At 41.3% G+C, this 20230-nt stretch overlaps 1 protein-coding gene and 1 pseudogene across 1 annotated transcript in view; both read left to right on the top strand.

Annotated features, from left to right (window-relative positions):
* The window catches only part of LOC132493385 (forkhead-associated domain-containing protein 1-like), a 202853-nt gene that overhangs the window by 3077 nt on the left and 179546 nt on the right, over positions 1-20230 (top strand). The window lies entirely within an intron of this gene.
* LOC132494210 (3-hydroxyisobutyrate dehydrogenase, mitochondrial-like) overlaps positions 1-20230 on the top strand; it is a 38159-nt pseudogene that overhangs the window by 612 nt on the left and 17317 nt on the right.

Here is a 20230-nt window from a genome sequence, read left to right as displayed (position 1 = left end):
TTTTTTTTTTGATTTTTGAATTTTATTTTATTTTTTATACAGCATGTTCTTATTAGTCATCAATTTTATACACATCAGTGTATACACGTCAATCCGAGTCGCCCAGTTCAGCACACCACCATCCCCACCCCCCGCGGCTTTCCTCCCTTGGTGTCCATACGTTTGTTCTCTACATCCGTGTCTCAACTTCTGCCCTGCAAACTGGTTCATCTGTTTGAGACAGCTTTGTACTTCCCGCTTCCAGGGGCTCTTGTGTGGGCGCTGCGAAGCGGGGTTTTAGATGGTGCAAGGTGGAGGGTGGGCACTAGAACCGGTGCCCAGTGTCCGGGTGTGCGTGCGCTAGATGGGGCGTGCGGCCTAGGACTCCTGCCGGCTCGGTGACCCCGGCCGAGTGCTCTAAGGCTTCTAGGTCTCAGTATTCTCATCTGTAGCATGGGCTGAACAGGACTCACTCTCTCTGGAGGTTACAAGGTCGAACTGTGTTAATGCTTGTAGACCCTACAATGTAGAACACTTAGGACAGCTTGGAGCATCGTTAATTGTTCCACAGATATTACCTGGTCTGTTGAACGACTTTGCCTGGTACACGCCAAAGCGATTAGGAAATTGGTATATCCCAGCTTCATTTCCTTTCCATTAAAACAGGGCTCAGGAAAAAAAATCTGTTTTTCAGTAGTCGTATCATATAGTGGAAAGAGCACTGGTGTGAAGGCAGCCTAGGGTTTGAATTCCAGGGCTTATGCTGTCTGTGGCCTGGGCAGGTTACTTTTGAACTGCAATCCCCACACTTGTAAAATGACATTAAAAACCACTCTTTCTGTGGGTTCTTAGAATTAATTAAGCAGGTTATGTGTGTAAAGTATCCTGGCACTTGAATGAGTTGTCAGAACCAAGGGCTGCTGGAGACGATGCTTCCGCCCTAGGTAATCTCCCCTTCTACTGGGCGACAGGTAAGCACAAGCACAGTAGTCAGTGCTCTGGAAGAAGTGAGTTCTGGTGCTACAGAGCACAGAATCTTTCTTTTTAATTTAATTATTATTTTATATTGGAGGATAGTTGATTTACAATATTGTGTTAGTTTCAGGCGTACAGTAAAGTGATTCCGTTATACATATATCCATTCCTTTTCAGATTCTTTTCCCGTACAGTTTGTTCCAGGCCATGGTGTAGAGTTCCCTGTGCTGTGCAGTAGGTCCTTGTTGATGATCTGTTTGATATAGAGTCGTGTGTCTATGTTAACGCCAAAGTCCTAATGTATCCCCCCCCCCAACCTTTCCCCTTTGCAGAGTACAGAATCTTGGAAGGGAAAGTTCAGGGTAGGCTTCTTGGAGGAGGTGCCATCCTTTCTAAGGATATGTAGAAGCTCCTGGGGTGGCAGGAGGGGGCAGTGTGTGTCAAAGTTTGAGAAATATAAGAAAATATGGCAAAACTAATGTACAGGACTCGAACTCAGGGTTTGGGAAAGAAATGAGAGTTGATACTGGAAACCTAGTGGGGCCCAACAGAACGGGGCCTTGTTTGTCCTGTCAGAAGTTTAGATGTTTATCCTGAAGGCTGTGGGAAACCCTAAAGAACAGTGAGATGGACTTCTGGTTTAGAGACTCACTTGGACCTCCATGTGCAAGGCACTTGATTGGGTGCAGGGTGAATTGTAATCTAAGGTTCCCACTTAAGTTATAAAAGGTTGGACTGGATTTTGCAGATCTGAGAGAGAATGGGTGGGGCCTGGTGACCAGTTAGAAAAGGGAGGGCAGCAAGCGTGGGTGACAGTTTACAGCTGCATCTTTTTGAGAGATACAGAGCACAGTAGGAAGGGATTGGGGGTGGGGAGAGGATCTTACTTCATCTTCAGTGCTTTAGAGGGGCCTGGTAGACAGGTCTGGGCCCAAGGTTCAGATCTGGGCTTTTGGGGAGGAGAGGTGTTTGAAGGCATGGGAGAGACTTAGGTTACCCACAAGAAGATCCAAAGAATCATAGGTCTGAGGGCTTTTTAAGTGGGTATACTGAGGAAGTTTATAAGCTGAAAGAAAGCAGCCAGCAGAGAAAGGGTGTGAAGATCTAGGAGAGGAAATGATTGTTCATTTGTTTTCAAAAAGCTGAATACTTATCGTGTGCCTGGCCCTTTTCTAGGATCTGGGGTTCTCACCATGTGTTACCTCTTCTGCAAGGACAGTTCAACTCATTCCCTGGTGAAGAGAAGTCAGATTATTCTTTGCATCCCATTCAGGTGTAGGAACTGTTCTGTACCTCTGAAGGGACTTTACTTAACCAGAGTAATAAGTTAGAAATCAAAAGAAGTTAGAGCTGGAAGGGACCTTAAAAGCCACTGTACTTAATTTTGCCTAATATTTTACATTGATTGTAAGAAAAATGCAGAGCCCATTCTCTTCAGAATTCCTTCACTGAACTTTCTTTTTGACTTTCATCCAGTGGGTCTAGCTTGTAAATTTTGGCCTCCTCCTAAATTTGCTTCTTCATCCACATTACATTTTGCCCCGACTATGGCAGAAACTCCTGGGTGGTTTCACGGCCCCTGGTCTCAGTTCCTCTAAGTTCATCTGCCTACTCGGGTTGAGTGATCTTCTAACATGACAAGATATGCCTAAAATAATGCTGCTAATGGCTTTCCCACACAGAATTAGTGCATACTAGCCACCCAGCGTGTGCTCTGCACAGACGCCTGTAGTCTGAACTGTGCTTTGCCAAGCCTCCTGGGGCTCTTTGGCCCTGAGGAAGGGGAGCTTTTTGTGATCACTCTCTTTATCTAATTGGTCCTTCAGCTGCGGGGCGCCTTTTTCTAATCAGCGGAGGCACCCTTACTCAGCCAGTGGTTGCCCCAGGCCTCATCACTTGTGGGATACAAGCCATGCTCTCTCCCAGGCTTGCTTGGGCCAACATCTCTATTTTTATTTCTGTCTCTTCTCACACTTGGACCCCTGTTCTTTAGTCATCCCCACCTGCAGTATTTACAGTGCCCAGCAGGTGTCAGGCTTGAGTGTCTTTGCACAGGTGCTCCCTGTGCAGTTAATGCACCTCCTACTCCAGCTCTGCATAGCCTCATCTTTCTAGACTGTACTTCAGGGTTATCATGAAGCCGTCACTTAGATACAACTTTTGGCCTCCATAGGCACTTCTGTGCTTTATCTCATGTGATTGAAATTTTGACTTTATAGATCTTCTTCCTTCATGAGGCTTTAAGGACAGGAGTCATTTCTAATCCTTAGCACAGAGCAGATGCTTTTTAAAGGTGATAAAATGTATGCTTTAAATGACTCATTTTACAATAATTTTGCTTTAGCTTCTGATAGAAATAAAGTTTCCGGATGTTGTGTTCTTGCAATAAGAAATAAAGATGTGACCTTCCAGTTGTGTAAAGCTCATCAAAGCTGTGTAAGTGCGTCAGGTGCGCTAAGGAACGTGGAGCCAAGTGGGCTAGTTGTGAGAGAGAGAGACTTAACTATGTTAACAAAGGTAAGCCTTCATTGTGTCCTGCCAACATTTGACAGTTGCTTTTGGGCAAACTAAATTTATAAAATTTTAAACTGTTCCTCCCCATTAAAGGGATTGAATATTTGGCCACTTTGGTGCACCTGTGTCTTGCGAATTGTCCAATTGGAGATGGAGGTTTAGAAAGTGAGTTTCAGTCTTGTTTAAGTCTCTTCCCATCAGACTGGTCTCGTGATTTCCTACACAGCATGTTACTTCCTGTCTACCTTGCCTTGGTGTTGTTCATGCCTGGATTGTCTCCTGTACCTGCTCAAACCTTGGTCCATTCTCATTTGTACCATGGAAGTTTGTCATGCCGGATACTGTCAGAACTAATTTTACTTAAGTTTGTGTTAAGGTGCAAAGCACACGTTTTGTATATTATCTGTTTTTTGTGTTTGTTTATATTTTTATGGTTTCTCTTCAAGAAATATTATGAGTAGGGAAATAACAAGACGTAAAGAGAAAAAAGTCATCATTCTCTTTTAAGTTGTTAGAACACCTACCTGCAATCATAATGCACTGTGGTATGTGTTAAAATAGGAAATATGTGTCATGTCCCGTAGGAGCAGGAAAGTCAGTGGTGTTAGTGAGGGTGTGTCATGGAAGTAATCACTAAGCAGGTGAGTGCTGGTTGGGGTCCTGAAACATTAGTGTGTGTTCCCTGTGTCCAGTAGTGGTCTGGAGAGGTCAGGAAGCGTGCCTTTCAATTTGAGGGAACAGAGGGTTTGAGGTCCTCTCTGTTCTATTGCTCTAGTATAGTACACTGCATAGCAGCTCATAAAATACTGTGTTTATAGTTGATATTTAAATCGCTGATTGATCATCAAGATTGGGATGTATCATTGGAAATGAAAATAGGAAGAGTCTTATGCTTTTTAGGTTTTTCCTTTTTTTCCAATGTCTCAGAAGGCTCTTTGATGGGGGACTTTTTATTCTCCCATACAATTGCACGAATACTTATACCCTGGCACTTATTTTAATGGCATTTTCAATTTATAAATGTCTCTGAAACACATACTGTAAACTATTTGAGGGTAATGACCATGGCCGTTGATGGCACATGTTAAATGTGCATCGTGTTAATATTTGAGTGCCAGGTGGTCTACCATCAGTGCTTCCTTCTTTCACCCAGTTTTCTTCCTCATTTCCTTCTCCAAATTTGTCTCATTTTTCTACTCTCCTTTTGCTTCTCTATTCTTGCTTTCTCTTTCCCATTGCATGTGTCATTCTTCTTCTTCTTCTTCTTCTCCTTCTGACTTCATTATTATGGCCAACCAAAACCTTTTCTAGGATTGTCTCTATCTTCCTTTCCTCTTCATTGCCATCCACAAACTCTTAGAGAATATTCTTGCTTGACTCCCTTACTTCCTAGCATACCCATGTACTTCCTGGTCACTTTAGAACATTGAAAAGGGTTGGAATTTTTAAAAATAGGTAATTATAATCAGTCTTCTTTCACCTCTGGCATAAGACTCTTCTTCCTCAATCTGACCATTCTTAAATCTAGAAGTACTCCAGCTCATTGGTCTCCCTTACCCCCATGTTTAGGCCAAAGAACTTGTGAAACCTTAGCCCTGTTTAATACTTGAATTCATCAAAACAAAAGAGGGCTAATTCTGCCTAAGGGCACCAAAGAAGAATAAAGATGCCACAAATAAACGTTTAGTCCAGATTTATAATGGACTCTTAAGTGCCTAGTTGAGTGCTAACCGTTAACTCACTTGAACAACAGGGAGGTCATGACCCAAACTAACATGTTAATTGTAAAGACACTTCACTTCACCATTCCTCAATGTAGCTGATAAACTGCATCCAGTTAGCTTAAATAACATGAATGATGAATTTCCCTGTGTATATAAATTGGGAGTTTCTAAAGTTTTCTTTTTCCCTTTGTACAACTACTGACTGGCACCTCGCTTGGTCAGTGCAATAGGAAATGATGACTAAGAAACACATTGTCTCAATATCAGTGGACATAATGTCCTAGTAGTCTATAAAAATCTCAAAATTCTTAATCTAAAAGGTAGGTCTGCCAATCTTATATCCTTTTCCTTTGTTAATATAAGTATCCAATCTCTGAAGGTCTCAGTTTCCTTACTTAGAATATGAGGTGGATAGATTTGCTAATATCTAGGGACCTTTCCAATTTTAATATTCCCTAGTTATAAGGGCTGAGCCAAATACAATGGCTCCCTTAATCATTAACCTCGCTCATGATGAAAGTTATCAGCAAGTTCTACTTGTAAGATATCAAACATTCATATCCATGTATATTGTAGCACATTGACTTTTACAGAACTCCAAGTAACACAACATAGTGACATTCATAGACTTAAGGTCACTGTGGTATACTTTACAATTTTTCTTTTCCCTAGGAAGGAAATGTAGATCCCTAGGAAGGGATTTCTTTCTCTGCCTTTCAGTAATGTAAGCCTTTTATTATCTCTTGGATCCTAAAAATGGGTAGGGTTTTGGCAGGTGGAGCTTAGGACAGACATTCCAGGTGACAGGGACAACAGGAGAAAGGGCAGAAGGAAGAATGGATTTTCAGAAAGACTTGATAGCTTACATGATGAGAGCAGCGTTTCACAATCTCTGTCCTGCAGAACACTGGTTTTAGATGATGTTAATGTAGTTACAAGACAGAAGCATTTGGGAAGAGCTGTACTCTACATCCCGACATGAAATTCAAGTTTCACTTTGTTACATTACATACTCTGAAAAGTTTTGGAGGAAGGAATTGATTTATTTTTGTTTAATTCAGTCTTACTCACAGTTACTTGACAAACCTATATTCAGCTGATGGGACTGTATTTTGTGAAAGGCCAATCGGAGAAATGGTGAGATGGAGCTTAGGATATTTCTCTGTTGGGACAGGCATGTGATTATTTTTCTTATAATTCTTTACTGTTTGTCGTAACAATTGTTACTTTGCAGGAGTCAGTTTTTTTTTTTTTTTTACATCTTTATTGGAGTATAATTGCTTTACAGTGTTGTGTTAGTTTCTGCTGTGTAACAAAGTGAATCAGCTATATGCATACATATATCCCCAGGATTCAGTTTTAAGCCCTCTGTTTTTACCTGAGTTATTGGGAATCTTAGAAAGCTCAACAGTCCTGGAGTCTTCATCTCTGATGTAGTTTCCAGAAGCTCCTGGCACTTACCACTATTTCCTCTTGATTCTTTTCCTCCGACTTCAGACTTCTTACGATTATGAGCTGATGGTTTTCTCAGCCTCTAGTGTCAAAACCAGCTACCTCACTCATCTTCATTGTCTCAGTTACAAGGTGCAATATTTCCCATGTTTATATGTGTCAAAATATAAGTCAGGGATTGATACATAGCATATGCATAATAAATATTGTATTTCTTTTTTTTCTTTGTTCAGAGGTATCCAAACACTGGCCAAGTTCTTAAATTGAAAGTAGAGTGATCTAACTTATTCAGCTCATCCAACCATCAATGTTGAATATTTGTCTTTTTTCTTACACATATTTCTTGTATTCCAATTGTGACATTCTAGAGCACAGTGAGTACATTTATAACTTATTACTGCATTACTACCTTGGCTATTCCTTGACCAAAATTTACTTCATACAACTGACAGCCTAATTAACCTACTTGAGTTTTTTTTAATGTACGCATACATTAAAAAAAAACTCTAGTAGGTTAACTGCATTGCTAATAACTGAATTTTTACATCTCTATGCACCCATGTATGCAACACCAGATCAAGATATTATAAAATATTTCTAACACCCTACACGGTTCTCTGTTACTTCTTTCTGTTCCATACTCTCCCAGGGCAACACCTAAGCTGACCTCTATCACCATATATGACATACATGGAAAGACACAGTGTGTATTCTTTGGTATCTGGCCTCTGGTTACATATCATTATATCAGTAGTTTATTGTTTTTTGTGTTTTCCTGATTTTTTAAACCTAGACATTCATACAGTGTCAAAGTACCACTGAGTTCTTCATATTATTATGCTGACCTCCATCGTCAGGGGCTTTCCACAGTCTTCCATGTGTCTTTCCACCTACTTTCTCTTCCATCTAATTATGTTTCATTTAACCAACCTCAGCCAGCCTTCCCCCATATTCCCCAACATGTAGCACTCCTGTGTTCAGCCAGTTTTGTCCCCTATTCCATAAGCCCTTTGTGCCATTCCTGACACTGTGCCTGTTCCCTGCCCGGAAGGCCTGTTCCCTACCCTCTATATACTTGTTCAAGACTCAGTTTAAATGCTACCTGTTCTGGGAAGTCTTCTCAGAAGAAGCCAGTACTTTTTGGAATCCTTCTTTAATGAAATCCCATAGCAAGTGTAATCTGTCCTCCCTGATCTGGTAATTAATTATCCATTGTTCCTATCATATAGTGTTTGTTTTCCTTGTGTGCTGTTATTATTTATTGAAGCAGATTACAGTGACTTGAACCAGGAACTGGGTCATTTTCCTCTTCATTTTAGCGCAAGTTTCTGTGATATGAAGTTAAACTCTTTTTCCCTCACTTCCCATTCACCCTCAGCAGTTGTTAAACATGAAGTACAAGTGAAACTTATTGGTTAACAGGTTTTTGTGGTCCTTGGTTCTGGTCCCTAGGTCTAAGCTGCACTTCTGTAGTGCTAATTTGACTGATTTCTTATTGTCACATAACTCAGGAATTAACTAAATCATTACAAATTTAGCTACATATAAGATAGTATAAGAAAAACCCAGTGGATATCAAAAGTTTTGGCCTGGAGGAGAGTGTTGTATGAGTCCTAGTTTGGTGGGACTCACACTTAATGATCGAGCCTTCCAATATTCCACTGTAAGTAAGAAAGAGGTGTGCAAATATATGGTTAATATTTAACAGTGTTGATAGAAAAGAGAAGAGAGAAAGGGACAACAGATACTTTGAGGGCCTTTTAGAATTCATGAACGATTATGATTGGATGGGGAAAAAGAAGAACCGAGGGCTAACCTCCCACAAGTGAGGTCAGGAAAGAGAGAAGGGCTCATCTGGTATGCAGGTAGAGAGGTTTGACCTACAGAATCTTAGAAAACCTCAACAATCTGAGCAGCGTTTGCAAGAGGCAAACTAAAGGGCTAACAGAAGTCGGCAAAAGTCTCACCCAAAGAACTCTGGCATGGTGTTCATCATCTAGCTAATCCTAACATGCAGACATTTATGAGAGTAAAGTCAGGTCTTTACCAGAGTGGGTTTCTTATTTGGGCAACTGGGTCAAATGAAGAAAGGCAGGTGTAGGCTGCCAGAGTAATAAATAAGGAGAGGAAAAACAAAAAGAATGAGACATATCATTCATCGGTGATTTCCCCCCAGTATTCTTAGCCTCCACCTTATCTCCATCTTACTGCTAACACAGGAACTAGACCGAACAGTGAGGTAAAAGGTCTCTACAGAAACTGAGGTAATATAGAAAATAAAAAATAAAACATAAAATTGTAAATTTTCTTCCTAGGGGTAATTGAGATGGTAGTTCAATAATAACATAAGATCAGGTGAAGTCTACAGCTTTTAGAAAAGCTGTTCAAAGTAAGAAAACATCTGTTTGCTGGCATCTGAATGTTAGAGAGACACCAAGACATGTGGGCCAAGTTGTGGAGAGAAGGGAAACACAGACGCAAGCTTGACATTTGGTGCAGCTTTTCTCCTTTGGGCATTTGCTGATTCAAATCTTACAGCCTAGGAACTGAAAAGCCAAGGAGTTCAAAAGACTCTAGCCACAGAAGCCAAAGCTAAAAATATATATACGAATATATAAAAATATACAAGCTCAAGCTAAAGGTAACAACTAATGGAATGAGAAGCTAAGTGTATCTTTAGTCTCACAGGGCTGTGGGAACCATTACATTTAAAGCCTAACAAATACAAGGGTAGTTGGGAATAGGGAGAATCCGAACTTTCACATGGTAATCCCAAATGGCAACACCCGTAGGAAAGGACAAGACAGAAATAGACCAACCTTCACACAGACTGAAAAATGGCTTTGAATGAGCTCAAACTGAGAATGGACTAAGGTTACCAGTCCCTATAGTAAGTGTCTGCCTTGGGCCAAAGTAAATCTTTTCAAGAGAAAGATAACAACATCCAGAATGTGGAGGTATCTTTATAGTTTCCTAAAATAAGTTAAGCCCAATTTTAGTATAAAAAATAATTGGACATAACCAGGAAAAAGACTAAATGATCAAAAGTTCAAAAAAAGAAGAAAGAAAGAAAAAAGACAACATAAATAGACACAGGAGGACAAGAGTTAGCAGGCCTTGGTTTAAAAAAAAAACAACAAAACTACTATGGTTAAACAAAGAAAGTAGACACATGGCAAATAAGCATATGAAAAGATGCTACACATTCCATGTCATCAGTGAATTTTGAGTTAGAACAATAATGAGATACCACTACACACCTATTTAAATGGCTAAAATCCCAAAACTGAAATACCGAAGTTGGTGATGATGCAGAACAATTGGAATTCTCATTTGTGGCTAGTGGGATACTTGGCAGTTTCTTACAAAATAAACGTACTTTTACCATACAGTGATCTAGTAATCCTGCTCTTTGGTATTTACCCATAGGAACGGAAAAGTTCTGAAAAGTTATGAAAGTAAGAGCCTTTACAGTGAGAAAATTCTATGATTCTATGGTTTTTCAACTCATTAATTTGTGTAGTTCATCCATTTTACTCATTGTATACACTTAAGTATATTGTTCCTTGAAATGGCCATTCAGAGTTGTTTCCTGTGCCACACACTATTATTGTTAGGGTTGGTCCTGTGTAAATCTTACCCCCATTGAATTAGTATTAACCCTAAACAAGCAGCTTTCTTCCATAAGGAAACAAAAAAGAGGTTCAGAAATGTCCAAACTAAGGTTTTATAAAACTGTGTTATCAAATCTTATTTATCAAAAAACTTCAAACATAGCAGTATGAGTTCCCATATACCCTTTACTCAGCTTCCCCAAATGTTAACATTTTATATTACTAGAGTATAATTATTATTATTATTATTTTTTTTGCGGTATGCGGGCCTCTAACTGTTGTGGCCTCCCCCGTTGCGGAGCACAGGCTCCGGACGCGCAGGCTCAGCGGCCATGGCTCGCGGGCCCAGCCGCTCCGCGGCATATGGGATCCTCCCAGACCGGGGCACGAACCCGTATCCCCTGCATCGGCAGGCGGACTCCCAACCACTTGCGCCACCAGGGAGGCCCGAGTATAATTATTGAAAGCAGAAAGTTTACATTGTCACAATGCTACTAACAATTTATAGACTGGTATTCAAATATTGCCTATTGTCTTGTGGTCCAGATTCAAATCTAGGATCCCTTATTGCATTTGCTTGTCATATCTCCCCATTCTTCTCTAATCTAGGATAGTTCCTCAGTCTTTTTTTGTCTGTTATGACCTTGAACTAATGGAAAATCCTAGCCAGTCATTTTGTAGAATTTTTCTCAAATAGGGTTTGTTTGATATTTTCTCATGGTTAGACTGAGGATATGTATTTCTTGACAAGAACACTTCAGGAGAGATATGCCATTTTCAGTACATATTAGAGGTACAAACAAATCTGTATGTCTCACTACTGGGGATATTAACTTTGATGACTTAGTTATAATGATAGCTGCAAAATCACTATTTTTCCCTTTGTAATTATTTGAGATTGTTCAAATATTCTGCTTCTTGTTTAATTTTCCCATACTAATTTTAGCATCCCTCAATAATTTTTGACTCCACCCATTACTGTGGTGTTTGATGATTGTTCATTTTCTATTCCCATCATTCCCTCTACATTTATTAACTATAATTTGAGTATAAGAAAGAGCTATTCTTCTCCTTCATTTATGTATTTATCTGGTTATTTGTTCATATATATACATACATCAGTGTGAACTTGTGGATATTTATTTTATTCTACGGGTTAAAATTTATTACTATCATTAATAGTTTTGTTTCTCAAAGTGTTCCATATTTGGTCACTGGTACTCCTTCCAGCTGTCTCCTATATTTTTCCTACATGGCCATACAATTTTTGGAGTAATATCTTATTTTCTGACACCACAAAATGCTCCAGACCCATCTTTTACTTTCCTCTGTCTCAGCCTTGAATCAGTCATTTCTCCATGGAGTTCTTGTTCCTTGCATTAATAATGGTATTCAGAAACCAGAATCTTGGTATAAGGTGGATTTATCACTATCCAAGCTACCTCATTGTGTTTTCAGCAGAGAGAGCTAAAAATATATATACGAATATATAAAAATATACAAGTATCTCTATTTTCATATTATCTATCTGGGTGTGTGTGTATACACACACATGTGTGCACACACACACATTATCTATCATCTGTCTATCTACATATATATATAACTTCAAATTGATATATGAATTCAAATTGATACCTTGATTCCAATCCAACACCACAGGGTTTATTCTAGCCTCCCTTACCCTTTCCTTATTTGTAACTCTTTTCTTTAACAATTAGAAACCTGATTCTCATTATTTGCAGTCTATTTATTCATTTGCTCAATTCTGGAATACACATAAAATATTTAAAAATCATTAACCTGTACATGTGTGAAAAATAAATTTACTAACAAGTTCAATATTTGTGTACATTTCTTTTTTTTTTTATTAGTTGCTGCTTTATAACAAAGTGAATCAGTCATACATATACATCTGTTCCCACATCCCTTCCCTCATGCATCTCCCTCCCTCCCACCCTCCCCATCCCACCCCTCCAGGCGGTCACAAAGCACCAAGCTGATCTCCCTGTGCTCTGCGGCTGCTTCCCACTATCTATCTACCTTACGTTTGGTAGTGTATATATGTCCATGCCTCTCTTTCGCTTTGTCACAGCTTACCCTTCCCCCTCCCCATATCCTCAAGTCCATTCTCAAGTAGGTCTGTGTCTTTATTCCCGTTTTACCCCTAGGTTCTTCATGACATTTTTTTAAAATTCCATATATATGTGTTAGCATACTGTATTTGTCTTTCTCTTTCTGACTTACTACACTCTGTATGACAGACTCTAGGTCTATCCACCTCATTACAAATAGCTCAGTTTCATTTCTTTTTATGGCTGAGTAATATTCCATTGTATATATGTGCCACATCTTCTTTATCCATTCATCCGATGATGGACACTTAGGTTGTTTCCATCTCCAGGCTATTGTGAATAGAGCTGCAATGAACATTTTGGTACATGTCCCTTTTTGAATTATGGTTTTCTCAGGGCATATGCCTAGTAGTGGGATTGCTGGGTCATATGGTAGTTCTATTTGTAGTTTTTTAAGGAACCTCCATACTGTTCTCCATAGTGCCTGTACCAATTCACATTCCCACCAACAGTGCAAGAGTGTTCCCTTTTCTCCACACCCTCTCCAGCATTTATTGTTTCTAGATTTCTTGATGATGTCCATTCTGACTGGTGTGAGATGATATCTCATTGTAGTTTTGATTTGCATTTCTCTAATGATTAATGATGCTGAGCATTCTTTCATGTGTTTGTTGGCAGTCTGTATATCTTCTTTGGAGAAATGCCTATATAAGTCTTCTGCCCATTTTTGGATTGGGTTGTTTGTTTTTTTGCTATTGAGCTGCATGAGCTGTTTATAAATTTTGGAGATTAATCCTTTGTCAGTTGCTTCATTTGCAAATATTTTCTCCCATTCTGAGGGTTCTCTTTTGGTCTTGTTTATGGTTTCCTTTGCTGTGCAAAAGCTTTGAAGTTTCATTAGGTCCCATTTGTTTATCTTTGTTTTTATTTCCATTTCTCTAGGAGGTGGGTCCAAAAGGATCTTGCTGTGATTTATGTCATAGAGTGTTCTGCCTATGTTTTCCTCTAAGAGTTTGATAGTTTCTGGCCTTACATTTAGATCTTTAATCCATTTTGAGCTTATTTTTGTGTATGGTGTTAGGTAGGGAATGATCTAATCTCATACTTTTACATGTCCCTGTCCAGTTTTCCCAGCACCACTTATTGAAGAGGCTGTCCTTTCTCCACTGTACATTCCTGCCTCCTTTATCAAAGATAAGTTGAGCATATGTGCGTGGGTTTATCTCTGGGCTTTCTATCCTGTTCCATTGATCTATCTTTCTGTTTTTGTTCCAGTACCACACTGTCTTGATTACTGTAGCTTTGTAGTATAGTCTGAAGTCAGGGAGCCTGATTCCTCCAGCTCCGTTTTTCGTTCTCAAGATTGCTTTGGCTATTCGGGGTCTTTTGTTTTTCCAAACAAATCTTGAAATTTTTTGTTCTAGTTCTGTGAAAAATGCCAGTGGTAGTTTGATAGGGATTGCATTGAATCTGTAGATTGCTTTGGGTAGTAGAGTCATTTTCACAATATTGATTCTTCCAATCGAGGAGCATGGTATATCTCTCCATCTATTTGTATCATCTTTAATTTCTTTTTTCAGTGCCTTATAGTTTTCTGCATACAGGTCTTTTGTCTCCTTAGGTAGGTTTATTCCTAGATATTTTATTCTTTTTGTTGCAGTGGTAAATGGGAGTGTTTTCTTGATTTCATTTTCAGATTTTTCATCATTAGTGTACAGGAATGCCAGAGATTTCTGTGCCTTAATTTTTTTTTTTTTTTTTTTTTTTTTGCGGTACGCGGGCCTCTCACTGTTGTGGCCTCTCCCATTGCGGAGCACAGGCTCCGGACGCGCAGGCTCAGCAGCCATGGCTCACGGGCCTGGCCGCTCCACGGCATGTGGGATCTTCCCAGACCGGGGCACGAACCCGTGTCTCCTGCATCGGCAGGCAGACTCTCAACCACTGCGCCACCAGGGAAGCCCCTGTGCATTAATTTTGTATCCTGCTACTTTACCAAACTCATTGATTAGCTCTAGTAGTTTTCTGGTAGCCTCTTTAGGATTCTCTATGTATAGTATCATGTCATCTGCAAACAGTGACTGCTTTACTTTTTCTTTTCCAATTTGGATTCCTTTTATTTCCTTTTCTTCTCTGATTGCTGTGGCTAAAACTTCCAAAACTAAGTTGAATAAGAGTGGTGAGAGTGGGCAGCCTTGTCTTGTTCCTGATCTTAGTGGAAATGGTTTCAGTTTTTCACCACTGAGGATGATGTTGGCTGTGGGTTTGTCATATATGGCCTTTATTATGTTGAGGAAAGTTCCCTCTATGCCTACTTTCTGCAGGGTTTTTATTATAAATGGGTGTTGAATTTTGTTGAAAGCTTTCTCTGCATCTATTGAGATGATCATATGGTTTTTCTTCTTCAATTTGTTAATATGGTGTATCACATTGATTGATTTGCGTATATTGAAGAATCCTTGCATTGCTGGAATAAACCCCACTTGATCATGGTGTATGATCCTTTTAATGTGCTGTTGGATTCTGTTTGCTAGTATTTTGTTGAGGATTTTTGCATCTATGTTCATCAGTGATATTGGCCTGTAGTTTTCTTTGTTTGTGACATCCTTGTCTGGTTTTGGTATCAAGGTGATGGTGGCCTCGTAGAATGAGTTTGGGAGTGTTCCTTCCTCTGAAATTGTTTGGAAGAGTTTGAGAAGGATGGGTGTTAGCTCTTCTCTAAATGTTTGATAGAATTTGCCTGTGAAGCCATCTGGTCCTGGGCTTTTGTTTGTTGGAAGATTTTTTTTTTTTTTTTTTTGCTGTACGCGGGCCTCTCACTGCTGCGGCCTCTCCCGTTGCGGAGCACAGGCTCCGAACACACAGGCTCCGCGGCCATGGCTCGCGGGCCCAGCCGCTCCGCGGCATGTGGGATCTTCCGGGATCGGGGCACGAATCCGTGTCCCCCGCATCGGCAGGCGAACTCTCAACCACTGCGCCACCAGGGAAGCCCTGTTGGAAGATTTTAAATCACAGTTTCAATTTCAGTGCTTGTGATTGGTCTATTCATATTTTCTATTTCTTTTTGATTCAGTCTTGGCAGGTTGTGCATTTCTAAGAATTTGTCCATTTCTTCCAGGTTGTCCATTTTATTGGCATAGAGTTGCTTGTAGTAATCTCTCCTGATCTTTTGTATTTCTGCAGTGTCAGTTGTTACTTCTCCTTTTTCATTTCTAATTCTATTGATTTGAGTCTTCTCCCTTTTTTTCTTGATGAGTCTGGCTAATGGTTTATCAATTTTGTTTATCTTCTCAAAGAACCAGCTTTTAGTTTTATTGATCTTTGCTGTCGTTTCCTTCATTTCTTTTTCATTTATTTCTGATTTGATCTTTATGATTTCTTTCCTTCTGCTAACTTTGGGGGTTTTTTGTTCTTCTTTCCCTAATTGCTTTAGGTGCAGGGTCAGGTTGTTTACTTGAGATGTTTCCTGTTTCTTAAGGTGGGATTGTATTGCTATAAACTTCCCCCTTAGAAATGCTTTTGCTGCGTCCCATAGTGTTGGGTCGTAGTTTCTCCATTGTCATTTGTTTCTAGGTATTTTTTTATTTCCTCTTTGATTTCTTCAGTGATCACTTCGTTATTGAGTAGTGTATTGTTTAGCCTCCATGTGTTTGTATTTTTTTTCAGATCTTTTCCTGTAATTGAAGTCTAGTCTCATAGCATTGTGGTCGGAAAAGATACTTGATACAATTTCAATTTTCTTAAATTTACCAAGGCTTGATTTTTGACCCAAGATATGATCTATCCTGGAGAATGTTCCATGAGCACTTGAGAAAAATGTGTGTTCTGTTGTTTTTGGATGGAATGTCCTATAAATATCAATTAAGTCCATCTTGTTTAATGTATCATTTAAAGCTTGTGTTTCCTTATTTATTTTCATTTTGGATGATCTGTCCATTGGTGAAAGTGGGGTGTTAAAGTCCCCTAATATGAGTGTGTTACTGTTGATTTCCCCTTTTATGGCTGTTAGTATTTGCCTTATGTATTGAGGTGCTCCTATGTTGGGTGCATAAATATTTACAATTGTTATATCTTCTTGGATCGATCCCTTTATCATTATGTAGTTTCCTTCTTTGTCTCTTCTAATAGTCTTTATTTTAAAATCTATTTTGTCTGATATAAGAATTGCTACTCCAGCTTTCTTTTGATTTCCATTTGCATGGAATATCTTTTTCCATCCCCTTACTTTCTTTTTTTTTTTTTTTTTTTTGCTGTACGCGGGCCTCTCACTGTTGTGGCCTCTCCCGTTGCGGAGCACAGGCTCCGGACACACAGGCTCTGCGGCCATGGCTCGCGGGCCCAGCCGCTCCGCGGCATGTGGGATCTTCCGGGATCGGGGCACGAACCCGTGTCCCCTGCATCGGCAGGCGGACTCTCAACCACTGCGCCACCAGGGAAGCCCCATCCCCTTACTTTCAATCTGTATGTGTCTCTAGGTCTGAAGTGGGTCTCTTGTAGACGGCATATATATGGGTCTTGTTTTTGTATCCATTCAGCCAATCTGTATCTTTTGGTGGGAGCATTTAGTCCATTTACATTTAAGGTAATTATTGATATGTATGTTCCTATTCCCATTTCCTTAATTGCTTTGGGTTCGTTATTGTAGGTATATTCCTTCTGTTGTGTTTCTTGCCTAGAGAAGTTCCTTTAGCATTTGTTGTAAAGCTGGTTTGGTGGTGCTGAACTCTTTCAGCTTTTGCTTGTCTGTAAAGTTTTTAATTTCTCCATCAAATCTGAATGAGATCCTTGCTGGGTAGAGTAATCTTGGTTGCAGGTTTGTCTCCTTCATCACTTTAATTATGTCCTGCCTCTCCCTTCTGGCTTGTAGAGTTTCTGCTGAGAGATCAGCTGTTAACCTGATGGGGATTCCCTTGTGTGTTATTTGTTGTTTTTCCCTTGCTTTTTTTAATATGTTTTCTTTGTGTTTAATTTTTGACAGTTTGATTAATATGTGTCTTGGCGTATTTCTCCTTGGATTTATTCTGTATGGGACTCTCTGTGCCTCCTGGACTTGATTAACTATTTCCTTTCCCATATTAGGGAAGTTTTCAACTATAATCTCTTCAAATATTTTCTCAGTCCCTTTCTTTTTCTCTTCTTCTTCTGGAACCCCTATAATTCGAATGTTGGTGCGCTCAGTGTTGTCCCAGAGGTCTCTGAGACTGTCCTCTGTTCTTTTCATTCTTTTTTCTTTATTTTGCTCTGCATCAGTTATTTCCACTATTTTATCTTCCACCTCACTTATCCGTTCTTCTGCCTCAGTTATTCTGCTATTGATCCCATCTAGAGTATTTTTCATGTCATTTATTGTGTTTTTAATCGATGCTTGATTCATCTTTAGTTCTTCTAGGTCCTTGTTAACTGTTTCTTGCATTTTGTCTATTCTGTTTCCAAGATTTTGGATCTTGGAAATAGAATCTTGGATCATCTTTACTATCATTATTCTGAATTCTTTTTCAGGTAGACTGCCTGTTACCTCTTCATTTGTTTGGTCTGGTAGGTTTTTATCTTGCTCCTTCACCTGCTGTGTGTTTTTCTGTCTTCTCATTTTGCTTATGTTACTGTGTTTGGGGTCTCCTTTTTGCAGGCTGCAGATTCGTAGTTCCCGTTGTTTTTGGTGTGTGTCCCCAGTGGCTAAGGTTGTTTCAGTAGGTTGTGTAGGCTTCCTGGTGGGGGGGACTAGTGCCTGTGTTCTGGTGGTTGAGGCTCGATCTTGTCTTTCTGGTGGACAGGTCCATGTCTGGTGGTGTGTTTTGGGGTGCCTGTGGCCTTATTATGTTTTTAGGCAGCCTTTCTGCTAATGGTTGGGGTTGTGTTCCTGCCTTGCTAGTTGCTTGGCATAGGGTGACCAGCACTGTAGCCTGCTGGTCGTTGACTGAAGCTGGGTGCTGGTGTTGAGATGGAGATCTCTGGGAGATTTTTGCCGCTTGATATTATGTGGAGCTGGGAGGTCTCTTGTGGACCCGTGTCCTGAAGTTGGCTCTCCCACTTCAGAGGCACAGCACTGACTCCTGGCTGCAGCACCAAGAGCTTTTCATCTACCCGGCTCAGAATAAAAGGGAGAAAAAGTAGAAAGAAAGAATTAGTAGAAGAAAGAAATAGAGAGAGAAAGAAAGGAAGGAAGGAAGAAAGAAAGGAGGGAGGGAGGGAGGAAGCACGGAAAGAAAGAAAAGGGTGGGAGGGAGGAAGGAAAGAAAAAGAGTGAATAGAAGAAGGGAGGGAGGAAGGAAAGAAAGACAGATAGACGGGAGGGAGGGAGGAAGGAAAGAGAAAGAGTGAAAGGAAGAAGGGTGGGAGGGAGGGAGGAAGGAAAGACAGGAGGGAGGGAGGGAGGAAGGAAAGAAAAAGAGTGAAAGGAAGAAGGAGGGAGGGAGGAAGGAAAGAAAGAAGGGGCGGAGGGGCGGAGGGAGGGAGGGAGGAAGGGAAGGTAGGAAAAAAAGAGCAGATAAAGTAAAATAGAATAAAGTATAAAATATAGTAGCGTTATTAAAATTAAAAAGTATTGAAAAAAAAAAACGGACAGATAGAACCCTGGGACATATGGTGGAAGCAAAGCTATACAGAGAAAATCTCACACAGAAGCATACACATACACCTTCACAAAAAGAGAGCAGGGGGGAAAATCGAAAATCTTCCTCTCAAAGTCCACCTCCTCAATTTGGGATAATTCGTTGTAAAAAGAGGAAAAGGGGGGAAAGTCTTAAATCTTGTCTTCAAAGTCCACCTCCTCAATTTGGGATGATTCGCTGTCCATTCATGCACTCCACAGACGCAGGGCACATCAAATGGGCCGTGGAGCTTTAATCCGCTGCCTCCGAGGCTGCACAGAGAGATTTCCCTGTCTCTTCTCTGCTCTCACAGCTCCCGGGTCTCAGCCCTGGACCTGGCCCCGCCTCTGCGCGTAGGTCGCCGGAGGGCGTCCGTTTTTCGCTCAGACAGGACGGGTTTAAAGGGGCTGCTGATTCGGGGGCTCTGGCTCACTCAGGCAGAGGGGAGGGAGGGGCGCGCAGTGTGGGGCGGGCCTTCGGCGGCAGAGGCCGGCGTGACGTTGCACCAGCTCGAGGCGCTCCGTGCGCTTTCCCGGGAAAGCCGTCCCTGCGTCCTGGGACCCCGGCAGTGGCGGGGTGCACAGGCTCCCCGGAAGGCGGGGTGGACAGTGACCTGCGCTCACACACAGGCCTTGTGGCGGCGGCAGCAGCAGCCCCAGCGTCCCACGCCCGTCTCCGGGGTCCGCGCCTTTAGCCACGGCTCGCGCCCGTCTCTGGTGCTTCTTTAAGCAGTTCTCTTAATGCCCTCTCCTCGCGCACCAGGAAACAAAAGGGAAGAAAAAGCCTCTTGCCTCTTCGGCAGCTCCAGACTTTTTCCCCCGGACTCCCTCCGGGCTAGCCGTGGTGCACTAACCCCTTCAGGCTCTCTTCCTGCCGCCAGCCCCAGTCCTCTCCCTGCGCTCCCACTGAAACTCGATACCCGAGCCTCAGCTCCCAGCCCCGCCCCCCCCCCCCCCCCCCCCGCCACCGGTGGTGGCCGAGCAGACAAGCCTCTCGGGCTGGTGTGTGCCTGAGGGCACCGATCCTCTGTGCCGGAATCTCTCCGCCTTGCCCTCCACACCCCTGTTGCTGTGCTCTCCTCCGCTACTCCGAAGCTTTCCCCCTCTGCCACCTGCAGTCTCCGCCCGCGAAGGGGCTTCTAGTGTGTGGAAACCTTTCCTCCTTCACGGCTCCCTCCCACTGGTGCAGGTCCCGTCCCTATCCTTTTGTCTCTGTTTATTCTTTTTTCTTTTGTCCTACCCAGGTATGTGGGGAGTTTCTTGCCTTTTGGGGGGTCTGAGGTCTTCTGTCAGCGTTCAGTAGGTGTTCTGTAG

Source organism: Mesoplodon densirostris, chromosome 7 (assembly GCF_025265405.1).
Source record: "Mesoplodon densirostris isolate mMesDen1 chromosome 7, mMesDen1 primary haplotype, whole genome shotgun sequence".
Classification (NCBI taxonomy): domain Eukaryota; kingdom Metazoa; phylum Chordata; class Mammalia; order Artiodactyla; family Ziphiidae; genus Mesoplodon; species Mesoplodon densirostris.
This window is presented reverse-complemented; position numbering and strand designations above follow the sequence as displayed.